A 10,039-nucleotide genomic window follows, 5' to 3' on the forward strand; every position below is an offset into this window, starting at 1 on the left:
CCTTTCTGCAACACCCAAATATGGACACATTAGTCATCAACATAATTTTACAAAAATAATTTATAAAAGGAAGAGAAACCTACCTATCTCAAACTGAAGCTGGCTTGAATTTCTTAAATACTTTTTAGAATTCAGATAAGGAGCTCGACCCCAGAACTCCTGACCCGACCACACCCTCTTCTACTTCGTCTAAGTCATCTGAGTAATATTTGACTATCACAGAATTGTTTCTCCCAATACAAAGGAAAAAGGGATTCGTCTTCATCATTCAGGAAAAAAAGTCGGACACCTTCTACAACCCAGATCTTAAAGAAATAATTTTTAAAGTCATTGAAGGACTCATAAAAAATGGCAAAAACTTTTCTACCCTAAATAGCAAGGAAAGAGAGCCAACCTTATTTTTTAGGGCTAAAAGGTTTGGTGAGCACAAAAAGAAGACTTTAAGAGAAGGTCGGACATCCAATTCCTGAGAAAGAAATTGGTATATTTTTAAGAAGCCCCAAGAATTTGGATGCAATTGGGTAGTGACAACATTACAAAATTTAAGGACCTCCGACTCAAACTCAGAAAAAGAAAAGGTAACCTCTAACTTCATAAAAAAGATAATCATAGACATATATAAAATGTCGTTCCGACCTATCAAGTCAGGGGAAGCAAACCCTCTCCTCAAGGTCAGCAACAACAATCTCATAGTTTCTCTCATCCTCTCGAATTAAACATAGTCTATGATGTCTATGAAAGGTTTCGGTATATTCATTATCAATCATAGGGACAGGGGTAAGAACAGTTAAATCTACCCATTTCAAGTCCGACAAGACCTTAGACGACATGTTGTGAACTACTGAACAAAACATACAAGCTACACCTACAATATAATAAATAAAAAATTCATCACTACAAATTGGACAAAACAAGGCAAGCAATCAGAAAGTTGGGTCAATTTCAAAGATCGCCACTAACATCTCGAACGTAAAGCATAAGTAATACAAGCATTCATATATTTAAAATAGGTTGGATTAATGTCACGAAACCCTCCCAGAGCACAAACAATTATACTATATCTCTCACATATAGAAATGAGGCCATCTTCTATATAAAAATGGCATCATTTGGGGGCAATATAGAACCCATGTTCAGAATCACAACAGTAAAAGAGAGCGAAGCAAAATTTCAATCTTTCAACAACCAAAATCAGATTCGAAGAATGCAAAATCCCAAATTTAAAGTTGCAAATCACAAGCAACATTTCAAAACCAGCATTCATTCAAACACAAATACTACTAAGAATGTGGAAATAAAACAAAAATCAAGAAAATTTAGAGTAAAGGACCAACCTTAAAGAAGCACAAAAGCAAATAGCACTTCAAATGGTAAACATTCGAACAATCCTCTCTAAGAGAATGAAACAAGATCTTCTAAAATCTCAAGATAAAGAAAGCTTGAAATGGGGACAGTTACATGAACAAAGAATGGAGGAAGAAAGAGAGAAAGAGATGAATGTATGATGAAAATGGAAATAGGAAGAAGGAGAAAAAATGAAGTATTTATAAGACACTAAGGACAAAAGTGACATTTCACACCCCACATTAACGATGCGCACGGATCCCAAAAAAATCGCAATATAACGCACGCCGTGCCATTAAGCGGCACAACGTTTCAAAAGTTTTTAAAAGAAACGTCAAGTACTCGACCTCTTGAAAACGATATACCCGACGAAGGAAACTAAGGACACAAATACTTGAGCCTGACCTCATAAAAGCTCGGACTCAAGTAGGGACACTGTCCACACCCTGACCCAAAAATATTAAGTCAGGTCAGGCCAAAAAAGAATAAAAGCCCACCCAAAAAGGTGGCCTCCTCTACTTACCTGACCTCTTAGAGGTCGGGTGCGACAAAAGAAGTTCTACCCTACTTATCTGAATAAGCAATTGACTCATGAAATATCTCCTACTAGCTCTCTCCTTTATCTAGGAGTGAGATCTCAACAAATTTTCAAGAATAAGGGAACGGTTATTCACCATCAGAGGTGAAACTACACTAAAAAGATGGTTATCTCTCTACTATAAATATATTGACACACTCATGTATATTTAAAACCCAATCTACTGAAAACCTACTTAAACCCTTGCTAACTTATGTATCGGAATCTTTTGAAGGTACCAACCCCCACTTCAACCTTGTGAAAGAAGGAAAGAATAAAATCAATTAATAAAGGTTTAATTATTCTGTTGGTTCCTATAGTTTCACCAAATTTTAATTAAGTCCTTATATTTTTTTTCCTTTCAACTGGGTCTCTATATTGCTTTTAATTTTGTAATTACCCCCTTTTCATATTAAAAATGTTAAAATTAACATAATATTTTTACCAAAATACATGCAGTAAATAATTTAATTAAATTTTTAATTATAAATATCTTCAATTTGTAAAGAAATATTCAGTTAATTCTAATATTTTTTACACTAAAAAGGACTTAATTACAAAATTAAAATAGTGTAGGGACATAATTAAAAAAAAAAGTATAAAAACCTAGTTAAAATTTTGGTAAAACTATAAAGACCAACAGAATAATTAAACCATTAATAAAACAATGTTAGTCATTATTTTAAATCCTTCCATATATCAAATGAAGAAAAGTATAACTTTCTTATGATCTCTTCAAAGTTAGTAATTAATTTGAAGCGTAAATACCTCCACAGTTTTTAAGAAAGTTATTATTGATTTATTTTTAATTTTAAATTAGAATGCTTATTTAAAATAATTTATAAATAATATTTTTAAAGTAATTTTAATATATTATATTTGATTTTATATTACTACTTTACTCTCTATCTTTTACAAAATTCTTAAACTACCCTTATTTTTTATTTTTCAAACCTAAACCTAACCACAAACACAGAGAGAGAGAGAGGGAGGTTGTCCCACGCCGCCGTGCCTTGTCATCATCGCCGAAGCATCCATCGCCGTCGCGGTTGCCTGGGTCATCATTAAAAGGAGCTGCTGTCGATCGCTTGAGAGCGAACAAGGGAGATTCTTAGAGAGAGAAGGGGTTCGTAGAGGAAGAACAACCATGACGAGAAAGAAGGGGGACCGTCTCCGTTGCGGACAAGCCATCGTCGTTGAAGCTGTCGCCGTTTCTGTTTGGAGCCGCCGTCATTGCTGAATGAAGAGGGAGAGATTGAGTTGGTCAAAGAAGGGAGGAAGAGAGAGTCGCGATGAAGGAGCCGTTCACCATCGTCACGTCTGCCGTTGCCATCAACAGAGCTTGCTGTCGGGGGAGCATCACCGGCGTCACTGCTGATGAACCGTCTCAGTCGCTGTTTTGGTCTTGCTCAGTCCACACCCCTTCATTCTTGTCTCTGAATAAGCACCATTTTTTTTGTTCTGACTCCATTCGTAAAATTGTAATGCTTCCACCTTTATTCTGCTGTATTTTATTTTTTTCTTTTACATGCTCTTATTTTAATTACGATAATATATGTCTCTGTTTTAGTATTATCGCTTTATTTTTACTGTGTTTCTTTTGGAGATTACCTTGCGTACTGGTATTGGTGCTGTCATGGAATGGTTGGAGTTGTTGATGTTATTGTTATATCTGCCATGTAGTTATAGAAGTTGCTATCTCTAATTCTGTGCTCTTTTATATTATTCTATTCCAACATTTCTCACATTTTAATTTGGCACTTTGACTTCGGTTTCTTTAATTCTGTGGACTAAATTTGTGAGTAGACTTTATATTTATAATTATTTGATTTTGAATCTATAATTATTTTAACATATATTTATTATGATATTTGAATTATACTCACTAAATTTGTTTTGACCAATTTTAATTTGATTAGAATAATTAAGTTATTAGAGTTGAATAATTCATTTTTATGAAGCTTATACTTTAAAAATTTTACATGAGATCATATATATTTTTATAAAATTTTGCATTATTCTAAAATGTTTGATTTTACTTAAACATCTGTTTTTGAAATATTGAAGTAAAGATATTTATATATTTATGTACTCTGAAATTGTGAAATTTGTTTAAAATTTGTATGATTTGAAAAGTATCAATAAAAAGGACTTTTAATGAGAAAGTATCATTTGATTTGATTTGATACTTCACATATTTGAAAGATCAAAGATTTATTATTTTTGAAGTTATATGTTTTGAATTAGTTTGGGAGGCTCGTATTAGAATACCGTAGTTAACGACGATTATGACGTTAACTTAGATGCATCTGATTCATACTTCATCTAGCAAAGGCACAACTAGCCTAATATGTGGGCCACGTTGAATCTATTATTCTGTTTGAACACACAGGAGGAAAGAACTATCCTTAGAAGTGGAGCCGCCCAAATGTAAACTATTTAATTTGATTTCTGTATTTTTAAAATATTTTTCAGGAACTAATACTCGAATATATACGAGACTTTCTATTGAAGAATATATAATAATTTACAATAAGTACTTTGTCGAATTTCTAAATATTAAATGCTCCATATGTCACAGACATGATTTAACTATATTAATCTATTTTATATTTTTTAAAAATAAATAACTTTTATTTTACTACTTGTAAATTTATTAATAATATTTGTAACTTTTTTATTTAATTTATATTCAAACTTATTAGATTTATTAGAAAACAATTTTTCTAAACGCCAATCATAACACATTTTGGGTTGTGATATCGATGCTGAAAAACAAAACCTATAATAAAATTTGTCGAATACATATTAAGTAAGAGTACTTTTTATTTAAATTAGTCTATGTTATTTTAAGTAAATTTTATTTTAGCATAATTTTAACTACAGGATAGAATTTTAAAAGTACATGTATATTTAAAGGGCTGATAAGAGAGTTGCCAAATGGACATAGGATGTAAAGTATTAGAATTTTCGTTAAACGTGAATTTAATTTTACTCTAAATATAATTTTGAATTGGATATAAATAAAATATTAAAGATAGATTCTAGTTTATATATATAATTGATACAATTTTATTGTAATGAATCAAATTTTTTTAAACAAATATGCATTTAAATATAACTTTAATTATTTAAATGATATTTAATTATTTATTTCTTCAAAATTACATTAGATAACAAATATTTGAACGCATTATTTATAAAACGAAACTGGTATATCAAACACACAAAAAAAATGTTAAATTCTACCAACTCTCTCTAAATGAATATATAAATTATTTTTTGTTATGTGGCATATTTTAATTGAATGCTTAGTTTTAATTTGAATTAATTTAATTTAATAAGAATTAATATCTTAACTAAAGGTGGATAATTTTATAATTAAGTATTTTTATAGAAGAAATGAATATATAATTTTCTATAAATATTAAAAAATAAAATTATATTTTTATGATTGTACGAAAACTCAATTCACCTCGGTCTCATTTCTTTCAAAAATTGAAAGAAAAAATCAACTCAACTCTGTACAATGGAAAGCTGTTTCTATCTCCAATGAAGATAATTTTGCTGGAGACAAAACAGAGGAAACTGTGAGCGCCTACGAACTTGTAGAGCAGCCAGACTACTCCTTTTGTTTTGGTGATATTGTGTTTGCGGCTCAAATGATAGTCACGGCTTGCTCAGACTCAAAATCAATCATCCCCATTCAGAGTTCGGAGTTTGAGCTTCAATGGCGACGAAGAAGCAGAACGATGATAACACCAAGAAGGCGGGCTTTACGCACTAGTGCCCCCCAGTCCCCAACTTTCGTTCTCACCGTCGAAGAAGCCGTACGCTCGCCATCGTTCTCACCCTCAAGCAGACGACTCGCTTTCGCCCTTCCCTCAACTCCCCTTTTCTAGCAAAACAGTTCTGGAACTGCCCTCCTGAGGTTCTTTAAGATAACTTATTTTTCATGAATTTGATTTGCCTGAATTATGATACCGTTCTGAATTTATTTGTTATTGATTTGATATTGTTTGGAAATTTTGTTATTGATTTGATATTGTTCTGAAAATTTTCATGATTTTTTGTTTCTTCAATCTGATATAGTTCTAAAATCTGAGATAGTGAGCGTGGTCAGAGAAATTCTTACCTATACCGAGAGCAAATCTCTCTCATGCTCTAAGCCAATCTGTTAACCATAACTCAGAGCCGTCAGCCAATGTTAACCTTGTATTAGTTAGATAGTTTCAAGGGTTGGCTTCATGTTAAACTGATTCATGAAATACTTAATTTCTTGTGTAAGATAATGGCAAGTCAGTGACTGACCTGAAGGCGGAGGCTTCTCTTGAGGATGGTAACCAAGTTCATTGTGTAGATGAGCTCCCTGATAATCCTTTCCTGTGCTGTGTTGGGAATGTTTCTGGTTTCGAAGATGGTAACATGGAGGTGAATTGGGCTAATGGTTTCACAACCAAGGTATGTCCTACAATTATCTGTATTCATATGCTTTAGTTAAATGAGTAAGCTAGCAAGTTATTATTTATTTATTTTCTCAACAGGTTGCACCTTATGAAGTTTTTCGAATTGAAAAACATGAAGGTTCATATGTTATCTCCTTTCCTCATGAAACTAATGTTGATGAGTTACCTCAAGAGATGATTGAACACAGAAGTCTACCCTCTGACAAGAAGGGAACGGTGTGTAATATGCATTTCCTTGAATATTAGTAGCTGCTGTTGACTGAATTATTTAGGTGACACTAAGACACTGGTGGGTGCTGATATTTCGGATGCTTGTTAGACAAATTCAAGCAAGAGAAAAAATTAGTGATGATGTTCGATCTGGTAAGTTGAAAGATCCTGGCTTGCTAATGTAAACTCTTGATTCAAAGAGCATTGTTCTCAATATGTTTTGCATGCTTAGTGTGTTCATGGAAGTAGACATGCTTTAGAAGTTCTGGCACGAGTTATTAATTTGTGTCATCTGAATCTGGTATCTGTATTGATATGGTAGCTAGGTGTTGGTTGACTTCTTCCCCTTAAATTGCTTCCTTCAATGTAATTGTATATGATTGTAGGACATCTTTGTGCCTAAACACATTGCTGTCTGCAGTTTACTTTTATTCAATAAATCTTGATGGATTTACGTCAACTATATTGCTTTATTTTCAGTAGTAGCTTCAGCCAGTAAAAGTTTCAAAAGCTTAATATGAATTTCTTCCAACTGATTATCTGATTTCAAACTGCTTCATTTCCATTATGCAGATTCAGAAGATGAAGATAGCCATGAAGATTGAGATGGAAAGCAAGACCATAATGTAATCTTAAGGCATAGGTGAATTTTGAATGGTGGCAACTGACAAGTAGTTTCACACTTTGGAGTTCTACAAATATAGTCACATTTTTATGTGGAATCATGTTTAATATAGTAGTTAATTCTATAACATTCAAAAGCTTTAGAAGGGTATTCCACAAGTAAAATGGCTTGAGCCACTGACACTCATCAAGCCATTGCCTCTCTCATGATGTATGTTTTGAACATTGTGTTTCTCTGAGGCAAGATGGAATTCAAAATGTCCATTCTGTTAGGTTTCAATATAAATAGATATGGAAATTATAGGCATCTGTATTAGTTTTATTTAATCTTGTGTGTGTTTTCCTTAAACTGAGGTAGATGTTGCCTGGTTTCTTTCTTGCAGATGAATTGTCTTAGCTTCGAAATTCTTAGATCAATCTACAATGGAGCAGTTGCTAATGATTATGAACTAAGATTTCAAGTATTAGAGGAATAGAATGAAAAGAAGAAAAAAAATCCACTTTACTTTACACATTTCCACCGTTTACTTAAATTCAAGTTTCAGGCAACCAAGATCCTCTAAAACAAAAAACACTCAACATTAAAGGAAAATGTATAAGCTAATTACTTTTATGCACACAAAGACAACTCAATCATTCCTCCAAACCTATCTTTAAACAAATTCTTAAAATCCGGAAGAACCGTGAAAATTCCTCGGTTCCCTTTCTTTTAATTATTCTGAACTCTCTATGCCATGTTTATTAATATTAACCATAATTCACTTGCGGAGGGAGTAGGACATTTATTTATCAGATCTCATCAATCATTATGAATTTGAACTCACTATGCTGTTCTGTGTCCAAACAAGGATTTGCAAAAAATATTTTTTTCAGTCCAATCAGAATCATATCTTACAACATAAAAAATCAGCATGTTAAAATCAAATTGCACAAGGAAGTAAGAGTTGGAACAATCTATTAATGGTGATTCTACATTTTGTGATAAAAAGACAAAACATTCAGTAGTTCCAACCTACAAACACTTGATGAGATACAAACCAGGAAACCATATACTTATTTAACACCTTACATGACTTACAATTTCAGAATGTAATAAACAAAGCAATAAAACCAAGCACCAAAGGAACTAAGGTAGATATGCACGTAAATTCATAAAATTTTCCATAAGAAAAAGTGCATAATTCAGTCTACAACTCAACTCAACTCTTTAAACAACAAATCATAAGGCAACTATACAAAAAAACTATTTGATAACATAAAACAGGCAAAATTTCTAGAAAGAAATGCATAACAGCCAATCAGGTCACATATCTTCACCAGTAACTACACCTTTGAATCCTGGCAAAGCTGGAAATCTTCGTTTGCACCCAATTGTGCTTGAGGCCCTCCAGCAGAACTAGGTCGACTAGTCAGTTGAGGGAAGTCATTCATGTCAAAACGAGAATTATCACTCGAGTTTATATCATTCAACATATCCATAACATGGCTTTGTGAAAGTGGACCACCAGCATTGGGATAAGAGTTTCCTAGTATTGAAATCACCTACGGAGATCCTGAATCAAGAAGCTCTTGTCACCACAAAGAAATACTTCAATACCTATCATAAGCTCAAATGAGTATCAATCGTAAGAAAAATATGTGCATTCAACATGCACGAAAACAAATATAAATGATTTCATCAAGCATATTACATACAAATCTAAGACAACCATCAGTTCTTTAACAGTTTTCAACATGTGGAAGCGAACAATGTGGTTGCATAGAAGAAGGCCAACTAGTTGGACAAGCTGAACCAATTCAAACAGAAAATAAAGTCATCTTCTCTATGGCTGCACTTGCACAAAGCAAATGCAATTAGGGGTCATTGCATGAGAACATCTTTGTGGATAAGTATTGTTCAACACCATTATAATGGACATCCATAAAAATACGTACCTTGTGGAAGCACAACACTCATCAATCGATTCTGTCCCTGTACTCATAAGCCACCATATCCACTGTTTGCACTCATCAATCGATTCTTGCCCACCTTGAGGTTGTGCATTGGCAGAATCCACCATGTAGCATTACATCCTTTAGGGGGAAACAAAATTCCAAATCACAAGAAACTATTACCATCAAGCCAGTCTATCAAAAATAATCTTACTGGGTCTGAGCATCTACATGTGTTCCTTTGCAAAACTTATCCAAATAATTTTTTTAGTGTTAAAATAACCAATGAGTCAACAACAGCACAATCATCACAATGTAATTGTTCATCATCCTCATTCTTACCATTGCTCGGTTTTGGCGCCTGGATTCTAAGAAAAGCACTCTTACTCTTAACCTGTTTCTTTGGAATGCCATTATATTCACTAGCGGCTCAACAGGCACTACTGATCAAGGACTAATTTATTATGAATTTAAGTTTTATTTTATTTTATTTTTTTATTTTTTTTTATTTATCCAAACGGTATCTCCTAACCCGACAGGTTAAGGACTAATTCGTCGCGGATCTGAGCTCCATTTGAGGGTCTGTTGCTGGTCAATGAGTTGCTGCATGTACAAAGCGGGGTTTGAACTCCCGACACTTGCTTAAGCGGACGAGTGAACTGATCATTCGAACAACCAAGTTGGTTTTAATTGGTTAGAAATTTAGTTGGATTCTTTCATCTTTATTATTAAAATTTTTTACTATTAGGCTTGTCATTATTTTTTGGCTTAAGCATTGGTCTTGTCTATTAGGTTATGATCCAGACTAGTAGTTTTACACAAACTAGCGGCTCAACAGGCACTACCGTGCCTGTTCAACCGCTTTTTTTATGAGATTTAAAGTTAA

At 33.1% G+C, this 10,039-nt stretch overlaps 1 long non-coding RNA gene across 1 annotated transcript; it reads left to right on the forward strand.

The window, feature by feature from the left end:
• Positions 1–5,431: 5,431 nt before the first annotated feature.
• On the forward strand, positions 5,432–8,027 carry LOC107490562 (uncharacterized). The gene is made up of 4 exons (XR_001592418.3): positions 5,432–5,852; positions 6,210–6,382; positions 6,466–6,750; positions 7,171–8,027. It is a non-coding gene; the product is annotated as an uncharacterized LOC107490562 (long non-coding RNA).
• Positions 8,028–10,039: the final 2,012 nt, after the last annotated feature.

Source organism: Arachis duranensis, chromosome 5 (genome assembly GCF_000817695.3).
Source record: "Arachis duranensis cultivar V14167 chromosome 5, aradu.V14167.gnm2.J7QH, whole genome shotgun sequence".
NCBI classification, from domain to species: domain Eukaryota; kingdom Viridiplantae; phylum Streptophyta; class Magnoliopsida; order Fabales; family Fabaceae; genus Arachis; species Arachis duranensis.